This window comes from Delphinapterus leucas, chromosome 2 (assembly GCF_059928025.1).
Source record: "Delphinapterus leucas isolate spDelLeu-1000000601 "Yukka" chromosome 2, BTC_Dleu_Yukka2, whole genome shotgun sequence".
Taxonomy (NCBI): domain Eukaryota; kingdom Metazoa; phylum Chordata; class Mammalia; order Artiodactyla; family Monodontidae; genus Delphinapterus; species Delphinapterus leucas.
Window position 1 is genome coordinate 36,566,238 of NC_143130.1, and position 20,669 is coordinate 36,586,906.

Here is a 20,669-nt window from a genome sequence, read left to right on the forward strand (position 1 = left end):
GATTTATCAGAGAAAGTTAAAAACCTTATAAGCATAGTGTGCATGATTTAGATTGATACATGCTAAAATCTTTGGGAAGAAAGCTAATTTCTGGGAAAATCAAATCAAAGAAAGGTTTTTGTTTTCTTTTTTTAATGAGAGGAGATCAAAACTTGGCAAGAAATTGCAAAAGCTGACAAAGAACTGCTCTCCCTAATGGTGCAAGGCCTAGAGGTTTTATGAGCAAATTATTTAGACACTTAAAAAGCATAGGAAGAGATAGCATGTGTACTGCCTCGTTTCTTAAAGTTCGCACAACTTTGATACAAAAACAGACAAGGGCATTTTAAAAAAGAAAACCATGAACCCAATTTCATTTATGAACATACAGGTGCTAAATGCAATGTTAGCAAATCAAATTAACAGTTATACGTATACATATTAATTACAAGACTACCTTAGTGCTTTAACATTAGGAAATCTGTTAATGTAATTTAAAAGGAGGAGAGCTAATTAATTTTAGCTATTAATTTTTTAAAATAAAAAGTTTTTGTAAACCAACAATAGAAATATGTTTCCTTAATGCGGACAAAACAAATATCTGAAACCAACAATCAATATCTTGCAGAATGGTGAAATATTAGAAGGGTTCTAATTAAAATGAGGAATATGAGAGGAGTGATCAGTATCACCTCTATTAATCAACATTGTTTTGGAATTTCTGCTCCAGACAATAAAATAAGGAAAGGAAATAGGGACTTCCCTGGTGGCGCAGTGGTTAAGAATCCGCCTGCCAGTGCAGGGGACACGGGTTCGAGCCCTGGTCCAGGAAGATCCCACATGCTGTGGAGCGACCTGGCCCGTGCACCACAACTACTGAGCCTGCACTCTAGGGCCCGTGAGCCACAACTACTGAGCCTGCGTGCCACAACTGGAGAAAGCCTGCACACAGCAATGAAGACCCAATGCAGCCAAAAATATACAAATAAATTTATTTTTAAAAAGGAAAGGAAATAAAGCATAACTAATTGAAAGGAAGAAAAGAAAGAAAATGATGATAGACTTAACATTACTTGCAAATGATATGATTACCTGAAGAACCAAATCCAATCTACTGAAAATCTTTTAGAAAATTGAATACAAAGCCATTTAGGAAATACTAAAAAAATCAGTAACACATTAGACAATAGCATATGAAAAAATACCCATCTATAAAAATAGCAACAATTTAAAATACATGCCAATAACATTAACATGAAATATATTGTAGAAGATTTCTTCACTTAAACTACAAAATAATATTGAAGGATATGAATGTAGCTAATATATGAATTATATATGAATATAGCTAAGTGGAGAGTCACGTGTATTCTTTGATATAAAGGTTTAAGTATTACAATGATTTCAGTTTTTTCTAAACCAATCTATAAATTTAATACAGCTTTAATAATTGCCCCAATGGGATTTCTTTTAATTGAAAATTAATTCTGAAATTCACATGGTCAAATAAATATAAAAGTTGCTAATAACATTTTTTTTTTCGGTACGCGGGCTTCTCACTGTTGTGGCCTCTTCCGTTGCGGAGCACAGGCTCCGGACGCGCAGGCTTAGCGGCCATGGCTCACGGGCCTAGCCGCTCCGCGCGCGGTATGTGGGATCTTCCCGGACTGGGAAACGAACCCGTGTCCCCTGCATCGTCAGGCGGACCCTCAACCACTGCACCGCCAGGGAAGCCCAAAAGTAGCTAATAAAATTTTGATTAACAGAGTACTGGGGAGTAATTGCCTTACCATATGTGAAAATATTTTTTAAAGCCTAAATAATTAAGATGTGATCAATGAATTTTATAAATCCAATTACTGAACAAATATAAAAGACCTAAAACAGACCCAAGTATCTTTAGAAATGTGGTGTGTGATGAAAGATGCATTTTCAGTTAGAAAGTAAAAAATTAGTACATAGTTTGAGGACAACTGACTGATCATTTGGAAAACCATCAAATACAGCATATCAAAAATAAGTTTCAGATTTATTAAAGGTAAATATGAAACTATAAAAGTACTGTATGAAAATATGGGTGAATATTTTACATAATCTTAGGATAGAGGTTGTGCTTTTCAAAGAATGACCCCCAAAGACAAAAACCACAGAGTAAAAACTGACAGTTTTGATTATCTATACTTTAATCATACTCTCTGCAGAAATAAACAAAGAAAACACTTTAAAGGAAAAAAATATAGAAAGTAACTTATATGAGACCCATATATATTCTTTTTCTTTTTTTTTTTTTGGCTGCGTTGTGTCTTCGTTGCTGCCCGTGGGCTTTCTCTAGTTGCCGCGAGCGGGGGCTACTCTTCGTTGCGGTGCATGAGCTTTTCATTGCGGTGGTTTCTCTTATTACGGAGCAGGGGCTCTAGGCGCGCGGACTTCACTCGTTGTGGCACACAGGCTCAGTAGTTGTGGCTCGTGAGCTCTAGAGCATAGGCTCAGTAGTTGTGGTGCACGGGCTTGGTTGCTCTGCAGCAGGGCTCAAACCCGTGTCCCCTGCATTGGCAGGCAGCTTCTTAACCACTGCACCACCAGGGAAGTCCTATATTCTTAATATATAACAAGAGTTTTAAAATCAATGTGGAAAAAACCCGCAAACAGAACTTTTATATGGCAAAAATCACGTACAGGCTGTCCATAAAAGAACAAATGGAAAACAAATACATGTTCAAAGAAAATCAGAGAGAAGCAAATACAACTAGTAATAAAGTACCATTTATACTCTTTGAGCTGGTAATTTCACTCCAAGGGTTTTTATGCTAAAGAAATCATTCACATGCTCCAAGATTTTGTCTAGAAGGATGCAAGTAATTGTATTTCTTGTATGTGTGAAAAACTGGAGAAAAACTAAATGCGTTAAGTATAAGAGAGATTGGGTTAAACAAATCACAGCACATCCATACAAGAAAAATGAAAACACAAAAATGTTTCAACACAGTGAAAGGTTTTCTCAGTAAGCTGGAAAGTTTCCAAAGTAGATTATAAAACAATATAAGAAAAAAAAAGACATTTTATTATACACATATACACACAGTAAAGGACATAAGGATATTAACATAATTAAGGTTAACTTTTAATGTTTGTCCTTTTATTTATCTATAGTTTTCTAAATTTGCTCCAAAAAGACTGGACGGAAATATACCAAGACATCACTTTTGATATTTTTGTGGTAGGTCTTATGAGTGGTTTTTTTACTCCCCTTATTTCTACTCCCTTTTTTTTCAAAATCTTGTTTTTGTACCAGCTTCATTGAGATATAATCCACATATCATAAAGTGTACAACTTGAAGTGTACAATTCAGTGGTTTGGGGTATATTCACGTAGTTTGGCAACTATCATTAGCAATAATTTTAGAACATGTTCATTATCCTAGAAAGAAATTCCATACCCATTAGCAGCTATGCCTTGTTTCCCCCCAATTCTAGGCAACCACTAATCTACTGTCTGTATCTGTGGACTTGCCTGTCCTGCACATTTCATATAAATCGACTCATGGAATATGTGACTTTTTGTGACTGACTGCTTTCACTTAGCATGGTGTTGTTAAGGTTTATCCATGTTGCAGCATGTGTCAGTATTTCCTTTTTGTTGCCAAATAATATTCCAGTGCCTTGGTTTGCCACATTCTGTTTATCCATTCATCAGTTAACAGGCATTAGGATTGTTTCCACTTTGGGGCTGTTGTGAATATTGCTGCTGTGAACATTCATGTACATGTGATTGTGTGGACGTTATGTTTTCATTTCTCTTGGGTGCATACCTAGGAGTGGAATTTCTGGGTCATATGGTAGCTCAGTGTTTAACCTCATGAGGAAATGACAGACTGTTGTCCAAACCGACTGCACCATTTTACATTCCCACCAGCGGTATATGAGGGTCCCAATTTCTCCACATCCTCACCAGCGCTTGTTATTGCATTTTTTTTATTAGAGCCATCCTAAAGGGTATGAAGTGGTATCTCACTATGGTTTCGATTTGCATTTCTCTGATGACTAATGATGTTGAGTATCTTTTCGCATGCTTACTAGCCATTCATATACTTTCTTGAGAGTAATGTTCAGATCCTTTGCCCTTTTGTTAATTGGGGATATTTGTCTTTTTATTGTTGAGTACTGAAAGTCAAAACCCCTTTAAAAGATCATGTGTAGCTTGAGAGCATTACCCAAGCAACGCTTGGAAAATAGAGAAAATCCAAAGATCTGGATGATAATCTGGAGATCGCATATCACTGCCCTGTCAGAGGCATTTCATCAGAAAAGCATGTGAGGGCTTGATCCCGAATCCTTTCCACCTGCCAGTGCCAGAGCCTGCCCCTGCCTTCCTGTGGTTATCCGCAGCCACCTCCAGACCCTGGTGGTCTGAGCAACGATGATCACAGCTTTCTTGGCAGTTGGATCCCTACAGCTGCTCGTGGGATTGTGTCAGAGCCGCCTTTACAAATGTTTGTCTCCACTGTGTTAGATGCCAACCCTTTCATGGGAAAACTGAGTCCAATGTCTTAAGGAGACCATTCAGACAGGCACATAAATAAATTCCTTTAAGGAAGTTTGGGTTTGCTGAAGATTTTCTGGAAATTTTGCAAACACATACTTGGATCTCATTCACAACTAAAGATTACTTGCCCACGTGAAGGCCCAAACTATTTATTTAATAAGTCGCAACTTTCCACCTCATTTGTGCAAAGCCAAGGGATTATTTTAACATAATCATAGTTGGTGGATTAAAATGCCTTCTTACAAATGAGCCTGTTTATACACTTAAAGGACTTGTAGCTTGGGCCCCCATCAACTCCCTTCCTCTACGCTTCTAGACTGATGCACCTTCTAATTGAGACACCTTATTTTATTTTATTGATAAAACCACCACTATTTTATTTATACTCGCAGCTTCTGTGGGCCAGGGGTTGACACAGGGTGCAGTAAGGATGACCCGTCTCTGCTTCTCAGTGTCGGGGACCCCTTGTCTAAAAGCCAAACAGTGTCACTTCCACTGTATTTTATTGGTCAAAGTAGTCACAAGGGAATCTAACTTCAACTCTTGATAGAAGGTACGTAAAGAGCATTTGTGGCTATTTTTTTAAAATCTGCGAAAATTCTCAGTCAACACTGGTGGAATAAAGAACGAATCAACAAATGGGTTGTGATATCTCTAGGCAGATGGTCTCAAGTATCAGCCAATGAGAGCCTCATCCTGCCCGATTCCTCCAAAGGATAGAACAGAAAAACATGGTTTCTTCATGCTGTCCTCTCTGCTTCCTGTTCTGGCCAATGGTATTGCACCCTCATCCTAAGTGTGGCAAAGATGCATCTGTGCCCACTGCCCACAGATGTACCTGCTACCAGCAGTTGGGGAGTGAGGTCAGGGAAGCGAGAAAGAAGCTGACATTCGGGCCTTGGGCTGGGGACTCCACGCATCCTCTCATTCAAGCCTCACAGCATGACGTGAGCTATTTCATACCCATTTCAGACAAGGAAGCAGAGGGCAGAAGAGGCTGGGTCACTCTAACAGACACCACTGGTGCCCTACGGCACTTCAGCCTCAGCTGCATGCAGCAGGCGAGCTCAGACTCACCTCAGGCTGACAGCATCCCATGTCAAGATGTGGTGTCTGGGACTTCTCTGGTGGCACAGTGGATAAGACTCCCAATGCAGGGAGCCCGGGTTTGATCTCTGGTCAGGGAACTAGACCCCACATGCATGCCGCAACTAAGGAGCCCCCCTGCTGCAACTAAGCAGCCCGCCTGCCGCAACTAAGACCTGGCACAACCAAATAAATAAATATATATATATATATTTTTAAAAGCCAAAACGATGTGGTGTCTTTCTCCTCTGCACCAGGGACTCCCCTGCAAGGGTCACAGTTGGCCCAGTTGTAGGCAAAGCCCAGAGTGTGGAGGCGCTTCCCTGATCTTGGCGTTTCTTCCTTTTCTCTTTCACTCTCCTCACTGTCTCACCCCTCCTTTCCTGGGCTCACCTCCCGTGTAAACTACCTGCACTGAAGTCCTGTCTCAGGCTCTGCTTTTGGGTTGACCCTAAACCAAGATACCCACTTGTCCATTTTCTGGAAAAACTAGAATTCGAAAAACTCGGATCTGAACTTGGTTTAGACCACAGAACCTGAGGAGTGGTGTGAGTCAAGTGGCCCCTCGAGACTTTTTCCACTGTCAGCCAGATTCAGTGGAAGAAGAGTTGGGCGTGGGGAGAGCGTGAGGATAAAAGAGTGGATGGGACGGTTGCTTACAGTCACTGTTTCTCCTGCAGCCCTCTCTTGAATAAGACTATTTATCAAGATGGGCATGAACAAATCAGTGAAGGAGGACATGAATCAGTGCGTTCAGTCTTCTAACACTTTAACTTCCTTCTCAAGTAATTTCTGGAACTGCAGTCAATGACAGTAGTTGCCGTACCACTCGTGAGCACTGTAGCACGTAGAGGCCTCTCCCAAGGTGGGTGTAGAGACGTCGCACGGACCTCATTTTAATGCAGGCTAAGATGGAGCTTAGCCAGTGTGGCTCCAGGATCCTGACTTCTGTGTCATATATTGTCAGTGGCATATACCATGCTAGAGAACTTTCCATGAAGTGAAACTGAAGAATATGGATACTACCCCCAAGAGGGTTTAAAAACCATCTAAGACACAAATAAGCTTGAACTTAGATCTTTAGTATTTCTTCTAAGCAGCATATGGTTAAGTCTTGCTTTTTTATCCAATCTGATAAACTTGGCCTTTTAATTGGGGCATTTAGACCATTTATATTTAATGTGATTATTGTTATGGTTCATTTATGTATCGTTTTCTATGTTCCTATTTGTCCTTTGTTCCCTTTTTCCTCTTTTCCTGCCTTCTTTTGGAATTTTTTTAGGATTTCATTGTATCTCCTTTTTTGAATTATTAGCTGTAATTGTTTTGGTATCTTAATGGTTGCTGTAGCGCTTATAATATGCATCTTAACTTATTAGAGTCTATCTTCAAGCAATATTATACCACTTCACATACAGTATAACCATCTCACAATAGTGTGCATCCATTTTTTCCCCTCCTGGCTTTTATGTTACTGATTTATTTCATAGGAAAATAATCTTGGAAATTCCTTGGCGGTTGGGTTCAATCCCTGGTCAAGAAACTAAGATCCTGCATGCCGCGTGGTGTGGCCAAAAAAAAGAAAAAATAAACTTACATATTTACTCATGGTTACCGTTTCCAGTGGTTTTCATTCCTTTGTGTAGATTCATATTTTCATGTGGTGTTATTTCTCCTGTGGCATAAAGATGGTTTTAACATTCTAATAATGATGGTGTGCTGGTGCTGAACTGTTTCAGCTTTTGTATGTCTGAAGAAGTCTTTATTTCACCTTTATTTTTGAAAGATATTTTCACTTGATATAGAATGCTAAGTAGACAGGATTTTTTTTTCAATACTTTAAAATATTATCTTCTTACTTACATTGTTTCTGACAAGAAATCAGCTGTCATATTTATCTTTGTTCCTTTGTATGTAAACATGTCTCTTTTTTTTCCCTCTGGATTCTTTGAAGACTTTCTCTTTTTTTTTCTTTTTAATTAATTAATTTTTGGCTGCGTTGGGTCTTCGTTGCTGCGCGTGGGCTTTCTCTAGTTGAGGCGAGCGGGGACTACTCTTCGTTGCGGTGTGCGGGCTTCTCATTGCAGTGGCTTCTCTTGTTGCGGAGCACAGGCTCTAGGCGCGCGGGCTTCAGTAGTTATGGCTCGCGGGCCCTAGAGCACAGGCTCAGTAGTTGTGGCGCATGGGCTTAGTTGCTCCATGGCATGTGGGATCTTCCCCAACCAGGGCTCAAACCCGTGTCCCCTGCATTGGCAGGCGGATTCCTAACCACTGCACCACCAGGGAAGTCCTGAAGACTTTCTCTTCCTCACTGGTTTTGAGACATTTATGATGTGCCCTGGTGTAATTTTCACATTTCTCGTGCTTGGGGTTTATCACCATGCACTTGCAGGAAAAATTAATTTCAAAATTTAATTTAAAAGTGCTGGTTTCACTTGAGAATGTCCTTGATGAAGAAGTAAAAAGATTAATAATATTAATTGTACTAAAGTCTGAAATTGTCAGTATGTATAAAGTGACCTCTGCTGCATACCAAAGCATGCTGGTTGTGTCAAGGAAAAGCGCTCGTGCAGTTGTTTGAGTTGTGAGCTGAACTAGCTGCTTTTTTCACAGACACCGTGTTTTTACGTGAAAGAATGACAACAAACTATGGTTATTCAAACTTGTGTGTTTGGCAGGTAGTTTTCTTAAAAAGTTAGAATGATCCTCTGTCACTTCAAGGAAAGCAGTTGATAGTATTTGCTGTCAGTGATAAAATTCAAACTTTTCAGTGAAAGTTTGAGTTTTGGAAAAGTTGTAGCCACCACCATAATCATGACCAATACCTAACCATATCTTCTGATGCGATACATGGTGAAATTAACAAGTGTGATTTTTTTTTTATGTTGTATAATGTAATGTGTCAACATTTAGAAGATCTGTGTAATTTGGTAAACCAGTTTTTTCCAAATGACCAATGCATGATGTTCAGAATCATGTATGGGTGAAAGATCCAGTCAAAGTGTTAGACCAATCTATTCTCATGTAACAGAGTATGAAAAATTCATTGATATAGTCAGTGAATCACATTTCAATTAACCTTTAAGAAACTATCACTTGTCAAGGTTCAGGAAAATGTCAAAGAAGAATACCAATAATTACCTTAAAAAACTTCTCCCCCTCCAACTAGCCTCCATGTGAGGCTGTATTTTCTTCATATTCCTCAAGTAAAACAACATATTGTAATAGACTTTATGCACAGCAGATAATAGAATACAGCTATCTACTATGAAGCAAGGCATTAAAGAGATTTTCAAAAATGCGAAACAGTAATTCAGAGATAATTTTTTAGGTATCTTGTTTAGTGGAGAAACCCTTGAGACATTTCCACTAAGTTCAGAAACCAGGCAAGAACACCCACTATCTCTACTACTAGTCAACATTGTAATAGAGATATTAGCCCATGTAATTAAACAAGAGAAATCAGAGGCAAAAACGGTGTAAAGAAGAAGGAAAACTATCTCTATTTTAAATTATATGATAATATACCTACAAAAGCCCAGTGAATCAATAATAAAATTAACTGAAGCAATAATTCAGTAAAGTAACACAATACAAAGTTAATATACAAAAGTCAATAGTCTTTGTATACATAAACAATACACAGAAGCATAAGGGTAGAGAAAACCCCATTTATAATAGCAAGAAGGAAGGTGAAATACTTAGGATGGGGCGAGTAGGAAGACCCTGAGCTCACCTCCATCCATGGGCACACCAAAATTACAACTATTTACAGAACAATTACCAATGAGAACAACCTGAAGACTAGGAGAAAAGATTTTCCACAACTAAAGAGATAAAGAAGGAACCACAGGGGCTTCCCTGGTGGCGCAGTGGTTGAGAGTCTGCCTGCTGATGCAGGGGACACGGGTTCGTGCCCCAGTCCAGGAAGATCCCACATGCCGCGGAGCGGCTGGGCCTGTGAGCCATGGCCGCTGAGCCTGCGCGTCTGGAGTCTGTGCTCCGCAACGGGAGAGGCCCACGTACCGCAAAAAAAAAAAAAAAAAAGAAGAAGGAACCACAGTAAGATGGGTGGGAGGGGCAAACATGCCATATAGTCAAGACCCACATCCCCAGGGAGGTGACCCACGAACAGGAGGATAATCACAATTGCAGAAATTCTCCCCATAGAGTGAGGGGTCCAAGCCCCACATCGGACTCCCTGGACTGAGAGTCCTGCATCAGGAAGACAAGCCCCCAGACATCAGGCATTGAAGGCCAGCAAGGCGTACATATATGTGATGGTGTTGGGAAAATGGACAGCACGTGCAAAAGAGTCGAACTAGACTACTTTCTCACACCATACCACAAAAAAAGCAAGATGGATAAAAGACTTAAATGTAAGACCTGAACCCATAAAACTCTGTGAACTAAATATACTATGCTCTTTGACATCCATCTTAGCAATTTTTTTTTTGGATATGTCTCCTTAGGCTAGGGAAACAAAAGCAAAAATAAACAAATGGGACTACATCAAACTAAAAAGCTTTTGCACAGAGAAGGAAACTAGCATTAAAATGAAAAGGCAGTCTACTGGATGGGAGAAGATATTTGCAAATGATATATCTGATAAGGGGTTAATATCTAAAATATACAAAGAACTCATACAACTCAGCATCAAAAAAGCAAACAACCCAATTAAAAATTGGGCAGAGGATCTGAATAGACATTTTTCTAAAGAAGACTACAGATGGCCAACAGACACATGAAAAGATGCTCAACCTCACTAATCATCAGGGAAATGCAAATCAAAACCACAGTGAGATAATCACCTCACACCTGTCAGAATAGCTATTATCAGAAAAACAACAAATAATAAGTGTTGGCAAGGATGTGGAGAAGAGAACCCTCATGCGCTGTTAGTGGTAATGTAAATTCGTGCAGCCACTATGGAAACAAAATGGAGGTTCCTCAACAAATTAAATATAGAACTGCCATCTGATTCAGCAGTTCCACTTCTGGGCATTTTTCCAAAGAAAACAAAAATACTAATTCAGAAAGATATATGCACCCTTATGTTCATTGCAGCATTATTCACAGTGGCCAAGATGTGGAAGCAACCTAAGTGTCCATTGATAGATGACTGGATAAAAAAGATGTGGTATATATACACAACTAAATATTACTCAGCCATAAAAAAAAAAATGAAATCTTGCCATTCGTGACAGCCTGGTTGGACCTAGAGCGTATTATATTGACACTAAGTGAAATAAGTCAGGCAGAAAAAGACAAATACCATATGATTTCACTTATATGTGGAATCCAAAAATCAAGACGAACAAATAAACAAGGTAAAACAGAAACAGACTCATAGATACAGAGGATAAACGAATGCCAGAGGTATCAAATAAATAAGTAACAGGGATGTAACGTACAGCATAGGAAATGTAACAACTTTTAAGGTGACAGATGGTAACTAGACTTATTGTGGTGATCATTTTATAAAAATATCAAGTCACTGTGTTGTACACCTGAAACTAATATGTCATTTACACTTAAATTTTTTAAAAAATTTAAGTACTTAGGAATTTTCATAAGTATACAAAGTACAAGTATATATGAGGAAATTTTTAATACAGTTCTGGGAGACACAAAAGCAGGCGTACAAATGGAAAACATCCCCTGTTCTTGAGTGGGACAATTCAACTTTATAAAGATGTCAGTTCTCCCGAAGTTGATTTATAAATTTAATTCAGTCCTAATAAAAATAACAGCAAGCTATTTATGGAGTTAAATAAGTTGATACTAAGTTCATGTGAAAAAATAAACGTCTAAGAATAGGCAAGAAACAATGAAAAACTACAAGGGAGGAATAGCCCTGCCAGATACTAAAACATACAATAAATTCTCTGTAATTAAAATCCTGTGGTACTAATGCTTGATGGACAGTTGGCCTGTGGAATAGAAGAGAAAGCCCAGTATTAGACCCAAATACATATTAGAATTTATAGTATGATAAAGGTGGCATCTCAAATCACTGCATTTTTAATAAATGTTAGTGGGACAACTGGATAGCCATTTAGAAAAAGATAAAATTAAATCCAATATATCTCACACCGCTACACAAGAATAGCTCCACATGGATTAGGGATCTAAATGTAAAAAAGGAAACCATAAAATGTCAGAGGAAAACAGGGCTGACTTTCTCTTTAACCCTGGTGTAGGAAATGGCTTTCTAATTATGGCTCAGATACTAGAGGTAATAGATTGATAAATTTGACTACATAAAAATTATAAATTTTTTCAATCATCGTAAGGGAAGTCAAAAGACAAAGGCCCACCTGGGAGAACATATTCACAACATATACCACAAAGGCTTAATATGCCTGATATACGAAGAACTCCTGAAAATTGAGGGGCAAAGGATCAAAATCCCAATAGAAAAATGGGAAGGGGACTTCACTGGTGGCGCAGTGGTTAAGAATCCGCCTGCCGGGCTTCCCTGGTGGCGCAGTGGTTGAGAGTCCGCCTGCCAATGCAGGGGACACAGGTTCGCGCCCCGGTCCGGGAAGATCCCACATGCCGCGGAGTGGCCGGGCCCGTGAGCCATGGCCGCTGAGCCTGCGCATCCGGAGCCTGTGCTCCGCAACGGGAGAGGCCACAGCAGTGAGAGGCCCGCGTACCGCAAAAAAAAAAAAAAAAAAAAAAGAATCCGCCTGCCAATGCAGGGGGCGCGGGTTTGAGCCCTGGTCCAGGAAGATCCCACGTGCTGCAGAGCAACTAAGCCCGTGAGCCACAACTACTGAGCCCATGTGCCACACTGAAGCACGTGCACCTAGAGCCCATGCTCTGCACCAAGAGAAGCCAGCACAATGAGAAACCTGCACACCTCAATGAAGAGTAGCCCCTGCTCGCCACAACTAGAGAAAACCCAGGCACAGCAGCGAAGACCCAATGCAGCAAAAAATATATAAATTAAAGAAAGAAAACCTTTTTAAAAAAATGGGGAAGATACACAAATAGACAATTCACTAAAAGGTAAGATACAAAACTAATCCTCAAACATATGAAATGATGTGCAGACTCACTCATAATTAGAGAAATGCAAATTAAGACAGCACTGAAATACCATTTCTAACCTATCCAACTGACCAAAATTAAATCATTATGACAGCATATTCTGTTGGCCAAGACTGGGGAAAAAGGCCTCTCATACCTTGTTGGTGGGAATGCACATTGGTACACTCCTTCTGGAGGGGAATTTGGCAACACCTAACAAAACTACATACATATACACTTACCTTGTAACCTAGAAATCCCACTTCTAGGGTAGGTGTATCTTCTGGGTGTATCTACACCTCCAATTCTTAAGAAAGTGTGTGTGCACAAGATTATTCTTTGCAGCCTTGTTTGTAGTTACAAAGTATTGGAAACACCTAAATGTTCATACATAAGAGGGTGGTAGTATTCAACCTTGGTTACTCTACATAATGCAGCAATATGCAATTCTGAAAAAAGAATAAGGAGGAGCTCTATGAATAATTACGGAGTGACTTTCAGGACATACTGTGAAGTGAAATAAACAAAGCCCAAAAGAGCGTCTACAGTGCACTGCCCTTCATAGGAGAAGAGGAGACAGATGCTCATTTGTGCAAAAGAAATACAGCAAAGGATAAAGCAGAAACATAAGGGGCTGGTTACCTCCAGCCGGGGGGGGGGGGGGGGGCGGGGGAGGCAGAGAGGAGTGTGAAGAGGGTGGTGGGAATGAGGAGGGAGTGACATTTCTCTGGCCCTTACAGCTAGAGTCGTGTTAACACTCCCTTCACAGTCTGTAGTGATGGGCTGTCACTGTGCTTGCGTGATTCCATCACCGTGAACCTTCGATCTGACCTAGTGCGAAAATACTTACGTTAAGTGTTATGCAGTATAAAAGGGAATTTTCTACTTAACAGCTCTCGTCTAGGAGATATCAGAGCAGAATGCTTGTTTCACTACAACAGTTCTAACCAACAACAATGAGGATTGTTTTAACCAATTCCTTCCTGTCCAGAGCACTGGTTTTTAGTGCTTAATCATCATTCCCATCACCAGTTTCTCCTTTCTATCCCTCGAAAACCCTGACTTTACATCAGAAGGGTGAACACTGGTTATGTTCTCTTCCCTGGCAAGTTAGTCATTTTGGTTTTGGTGAGTTTTGTTTTTTGTTTTTGTTTATGATTCTGCCTCTGATGGTCTTTGATTTTTGGCAACAGATAAGTGAAATATTTACATAATTTGAAGTGCCCCTATACACTTCTTACCGAAATTTCTCTTATAACCAAGTGTTTTAGCCAAGTTTTGCAAATGTATAAATGAATAATTTGTTTCATCTTCCTTAAATCCCTCTGCATCATCCACAGATGCGGATGACAATGTACCGTGAAATTATCAAAAGACATCAGGCAGAGAGAGGAGCAGGAAATGAGCGAGGGGTGGTTAATTCATTGGCAGCTTCCCAGACCCTGCAGGGTCAACAGTGGATCTGTATCTTTGACTGTGTAAATAAAATCATGGACACTTTTACCCCTTTACGATTCATCTTGGACATGGCATTGATGACTCTGGCATTTCTCATTTCAGGAATGACTATACCCGAAGAAGATGCCGACGTGGGACAAAGCAGTAAATATTGCCTTGTGGCAATTGGAAGACTCCAGGTAAGAAAAAGCTCACAGCCTTTTTGATCTCCAGGGAAGGCTTATTATTGCAAAGAGCAAGAGCCTGTAGGTTTGGATGCCTTTTTCGAACTCCTGTGTCCTCAGTATCGTTGGGTTCTGTGTCTCGCTCTGTGGGAGAAGGATGAGGCTGAATCTGGGAGAAGAAGGGGGGCAGGGACTCTGAGCTGCGGGCAGCAGAAGCAAGCTGTCCTTGCTTCACTGAGGGCCTGAGTCAGTCCGTCCCCACATGTGCGCCAGTTACTGCAAAGTTGAGCTCTGCTCACATCACACCCGGGTTTTTAAAATATTTTTTATTCAAGTATAGTTGATTTACAATATCATGTTGGTTTCAGGTGTACAGCAAAGCGATTCAGATATATAGAGAAAGATAAATAGAAATATAGATAGATAAACAGATAGATAGATAGACAGATACATAGATTGACACATAGGCACATAGATAGACACATAGGCACATAGATATTGGGTTGGCCAAAACATTCATTCACGTTTTTCGGAAAAACCCGAACGAACGTTTTAGCCAACCCATTGCGTAGACAGATATATCTTTTTCAGATTCTTTTCCATTATAGGTTATGACAAGGTACTGAATATAGTTCCTGGTGCTACACAGTAGGACCTTGTTGTTTCACACCCCTGTTTAATCCCCTTGAATGTTGCCCCATCGTCTGCAGGATAAAGCACTCACTCATCTTACAACCCCACCTCCTCCCTCCCCCTTCATGCCCTGTTCCCAAACCACAGCATGCCCTTTCCACAAGCCCACCGTGCACTTCCCCACGGTTGCAGGTGTCCACGGGCTGTTCCTTCTGCCTGGTATTTCCTTGTTTCCCTTCTTCTCCTTTTACAACTCCTTCTCCTCGTGTTTACTTCCTATTTCCTCATCCTTCAAGATCCAGTGAAATGACTCCTTTATCTGCTTAGTCAAAATGAATCACCCCCTCCTCCCTACACGCCTGGCGTTACGTTCATACGTCAGTTCTTCACTGTCTGTTTTCGTATAGTTAGTTGAGGGCAGTCCCCTTCCTTGCAAGCTCCTCAAGGGCAAAAAATATGTCTTTTTAGTCTTTTGAGAATTAGATATGCTGAATAATGTATATAAAGTCCACTGGCTTCATGCCTGGCACACACAGTAGCCACTCAGTCTTTCTCCTTGCGGCATCGAGGGCCTTCTCCGTACTGATGAAGGGGCCGTGACAGCTGTAGTTCAGAGGACACTGACCTTTCACATCCCTGGTTTCCTAGGTCTTACCATTTTCAGATAGATGAATAAGCTATTCCATTCACATGTGATAAGCATTGGTTATTCCTTGCAAATGGGGAAGAAAGAATACTGGGTAAATTCAGTTCACAAATATAGGCTTTCCAAATATTTTGACCAGTTCCTTAGACTCATTTCCCATCCTTAATAACGGGAAGGTGGGGGAAGGGAGGGGTATTAACATTTCTGAGCACCAGCTGTGTGCCAGGTGTTGTGCCAGGGTTTGACGTGCAGTGTCTCTCTGAACCTCACAACCACCCTATGAGGTTACAGCTTCCTGATTCCCAGGGACTGAAAAGGAAACTGGGGCTCAGAAATGTAAAGAAAGTGGTCCACTCTTCCGGTTAGTCCAGGGTGTGGCCAAGGCAGTTTGAAACGTTTTAGACTCATTGTACTCATGACCTGGAAGGATCTGTGAAATTAAATCCACATGGGGGACTTCCCTGGTGGCGCAGTGGTTAAGAATCCGCCTGCCAATGCAGGGGACATGGGTTCGAGCCCTGATCCGGGAAGATCCCACATGCCACGGAGCAACTAAGCCCGTGCGCCACAACTACTGAGCCTGCGCTCTAGAGCCCGCGAGCCACAAGTGTTGAGCCCACATGCCACAACTACTGAAGCCCGTGCGCCTAGAGCCCGTGCTCTGCAACAAGAGAGGCCACCGTAATAAGCCCGCGCACCACAACGAAGAGTAGCCCCGGCTCGCCGCAACTAGAGAGCCCGCGCGCAGCAACGAAGACCCAACGCGGCCAAAAATAAACTAATTGATTAATTAATTAATTATTTTAAAAATCCACATGGATTTTTCCCATTCTCTAACTCAGTCTCCATCACCACCCCCCTGTGGATTTCTCCATCCAGGTGACCAGCTCTCCTGTGTGCATGGACATGAGCGGGATGTCGGTGCCAACGGAATTCTTATCCCGGCATAACTCTGACGGGATCATCACATTTGTGGACCCAAGATGCATCAGTGTGATTGGCTACCAACCCCAGGTAGGTGGTTTTGAGCTCATGGCAGTCAGCTAGAGATTTAGTTTTACTTAAAATGCCCCTACTTCATTTGTTTGAGATATTGTACATCACAATATAGGGAAACACAGGATAAAAATCCATCTCCCTACCTGGGTACAGTAATGTCCTTCCAAAGCAAAAAAGAACATTGTATGCCACTGCACTGCTTAAAATTAACTCTCCATTTTTTGCCCTACCCACTTTGTTTAATCTAAATGATTTTTCTCAAAACTAGAATTAAGATGCCCTATGAAAAAGAGGCTCTCTGATCAATTAAGTTTGATTAACACCAAATGGAAAATCTCCTTAGAAACTTCAAAAGTATATTAGTGTGAAAGATGCTGAAAGTCTTAAAGATGTTCAATTAATTTTGTCTAACTGCTTGTTTCTCAAATGTATTTGGAAACTCTTTTTACAGGGGGCACATTTTCAAGGCCTTTCTTTAAAAAAAGTCCATGAGAAACACAGAAGTCATAAGAAACACCAAAAGGCAGGAGAGATTGTTCCAAATTAAGATAAACCAAAGAGATAAAATAATAATATGTAATGTAAGAGCCTTAATTGGGTCCTCAGCCTGAAGACTTATAAAGGATGTTTGGGAGGATTGTTAATATGTATGGAATAATGGGTGATTTTATCAAATAGCTATTGATTTTTTTTAGGCATAATATGGTATATTATGGATTTGTGAGATGGTGTCATTTTTATGAGATACATATTTCAGGGAGAAGTGTCATGATTTCTGCTAATTATTTTCAAATGATTCAACAAAAAACTTTAAAATACATGTGTATATGAAAGATATTTCTATATATTTTATGTTTCACTTATATATTTATGTTTACATATATATGAAAGAAAGAGAAAAATGCAAATGTAGCAAAATATTGACAATTGATGAATCAAGCTAAACGACACACAGGTGTTTATTATACCACCCTTTCAACTTTTCTGTAGATTTAAAATTTCAAAATAAAAAGCATTTGAACAAAAAAGAAAGAAAAAAAAGGAAAAAAGTTTGGGGTATGTTGATATGGGTATTTTAATTATATATATATATTTTTTTATAAATTTGTTTATTTTATTTATTTAATTTTTGGCTGCATTGGGTCTTTGTTGTTGCACATGGGCTTTCTCTAGTTGCAGCAAGCAGGGGCTACTCTTTGTTGCAGTGCGCGGGTTCATTGCGGTGGCTTCTCTTGTTGCAGAGCACAGTCTCTAGGCACATGGGCTTCAGTAGCTGTGGCACACAGGCTCAGTAGTTATGGCTCACAGGCTTAGTTGCTCCGTGGCATGTGGGATCTTCCCGGACCAGGGCTCGAACCCATGTCCCCTGCATTGGCAGGCGGATTCTTAACCACTGCGCCACCAGGGAAGTCCCCCATGTAGATTTAATTTCACAGATCCTTCCAGGTCATGAGTACAATGAGTCTAAAATGTTTCAAACTGCCTTGGCCACACCCTGGACTAACCGGAAGAGTGGACCACTTTCTTTACATTTCTGAGCCCCAGTTTCCTTATCAGCCACCAGGGAAGCCCACATATATATTTTAGAACAGACCAAATTGAAATATTGGAACCATTCATATAATTCTACATCTCTAGGTTGATGCAAACTTCAGATTTTGGATTGGAATGATGGGGAAAATTAATCTCTTTCCAAAATCACCATAACCTCTGATGGCCCTCTGTTTCCAGCCAGATCCATTTATCCACCAGCACCTTCCATGGGCATCTAGATGCTTTTTGGCACACAAATAAGACTTCCTTTCCACTGTCAGTGTCCGCTCGCACTGAGGCCATTTGCGGATTTGGGTTCTGATCGATGACTTAGTTTAAATCCTTTGCCATTTAAGGCACTTCCAACTGGACCACTTTTCTACAACGCATTTGCCTTTTGACGGTTTATCTTTTTATAGTTGGTTTCATTGCAAAACACTTTTGTTTGGGGTTAATGCTGGGTCCTTTGAATAAAACATAGAGGAGCAAAGGTAGGTAGTAAACAGGCTTTTAGCAAGTACAGTTATTTTATTTTATGATAACAGCATTTCTCCAGGCACGAGAGAGCTGCAGTTTCCCCATTTAAACAATTCCAGTTTTCATAGGCAACACATCTGTCCTCATGCTATCATTTGCGTTCTTTTTGTTCATTAAAATGTTTATTGCAGTTTGCCTCTCCAAAATTGCATTTTGAAGCTGCTGCTCTAATGCCTTAGCAAAATTAGAAGTCGATGTTGAACATGCCGAAAGGACTGAGGATAGCGTACCAGACGCCAGCTCCATGATTGCTCAAAGAGAAAATTTGCATCCACTTTTTTTCCCCTAATGATGGTGTGAGCTAAAGGGTTGAAGGGGGTGTATGTGAGTGCTCTTGTCTAACGGTGAGATATAAAAAAATGAAATGTGGGATTGGAGATGATTAAAGCTTGTCTCTTTATTTAGGATCTTCTGGGAAAGGACATTTTGGAATTCTGCCACTCTGAGGACCAGAGCCATCTGCGGGAGAGCTTTCAGCAGGTACCACCAGTGCTCACTTACAGGTGACGTAGAAGCTGGCTACACACGGATGTAGTCCTTCGATGTGCCAGACAGGCCAAGCAGGGTCCCACCGAAGGCATCAGTCAGGGCCCCTGCCGTGAAGGGGCTCGCAGTCCAGGGGGGACGGCAGACCGTCAGGAAGGAATTTCTGTTCATGGGAGAAGAGCAGAGGAGGGAGAGGTTGACAGTGTGGGGAAGAGGCCGGAACAGTCTCTGAGGGGAGGCAACAATTGGGATGGGTCTTAAAAGATGAGCAGAGAAGAAACGACATTCTAGACTGAGGGGCCAGCACCTGAGATGCAAAAGAGCATGGCTTTTTGGGAGAGTTGTGAGTAGCTCCTCACGGCTGGAGTGACACTGGCCCGCTTGTGGGGAGGAGGTGGGCAGTGGTCAAAGATGAGGCCGGTGAGGCCAAATTCTGAAGGGCCTCATGTGCCATTGCGAGGCGCTTAAATTCTCTCCTGAGTCGTTTAAGTGCGGATTCCCTTGAGGATTTGAAGTGGAGCAGTGTTTTTGAAAAACAATTTTGGCAGCCCAGGTATGCAGAAGAGACAAGGGTACTAAATAACTGGAACAAAAGACAAATTGGGAGCCTGCTTCAGTCACCCAGGTGAGAGGTGGTGAGACCTGAAATAGGGTAGGAGCAGCAGAGGAGGCGGTTGTGGGGTTAGTGATGCTTTGGATAGAGACAGTGAAGGAGAGAGAAGGATTGAGGATGACCGTGAGGGTCTGAGAGGAAGGCCACACCACTGACTGCATCCCGAGCATCATCATGATCAGCTGCTGTTTATTGAGCACCTACTATGTGCCAGGCGCTATGGAAATCCCTTTCGCACACACTGCTTTCCCGAATCTTCACGACAGTCACGGGAGATGGGCATTATTATCTTCATGCTACAGTGAGTCAAGTGAAGCTCAGTGAAGGAAGAGCACCTTAGGGCAGGCTTCTCACTGAGGACCTGCCACCTCCTGAGCCCGGGTCCACCTGGGAGGAGAGAGAGAGAGCCAGTTTCTCAAAGGGCTCCGGCGACTCGCTTCAGCCCCCGCAAAGAAAAGGACGGGTAATGTTACAGCAGAGGGGCCTTTAAATGACTTTTTAAGAGGGGATAATAGTTCGTCATTCATCTGAGAGAATAAGTCCTTGACATTCTGCTTTACAAGTGTTTCAGAATGAGGGCCTCTGACAGCTGAGCTCTCCTATTAAAGGCCTGGGTATGTCTGCACAAATAGATCTAGTGCTCCAATTACACGCCTCCTGCGCACGCAGATCTCATAACCCCTCCTGCGCGCTCCGCTCTGTTCTTCCCAAACATCACCAGCTCCTGGTTTTCTTTCCACCTGTCAGACTGCTTTGTCGTCCCTCTTCTGCCTGCGTCTCCAAGCCATGATGCCCTAGGGCTCTGTTACTGACCTTCTCTCCTTCTCTCTAATATCCCCCAGGCGATTTTTTTCATTAAAAAAAGTGTTACTGGAGTATAGTTGATTTACAATGTTGTGTTAGTTTCAGGTGTACAGCAAAGTGATTCAGTTATACGTATACATGTATCCATTC

At 41.2% G+C, this 20,669-nt stretch overlaps 1 long non-coding RNA gene across 1 annotated transcript in view; it reads left to right on the forward strand.

Moving 5' to 3' along the window:
• The window catches only part of LOC149749984 (uncharacterized), a 44,392-nt gene extending 24,236 nt beyond the window's left edge, over positions 1 to 20,156 (forward strand). Inside the window, exons 2-4 of the long non-coding RNA XR_016391967.1 lie at positions 14,207 to 14,283; positions 16,427 to 16,561; positions 19,022 to 20,156. This is a non-coding gene — a long non-coding RNA (uncharacterized LOC149749984). The remainder of the gene's footprint in view (positions 1 to 14,206; positions 14,284 to 16,426; positions 16,562 to 19,021) is intronic.
• Positions 20,157 to 20,669: the final 513 nt, after the last annotated feature.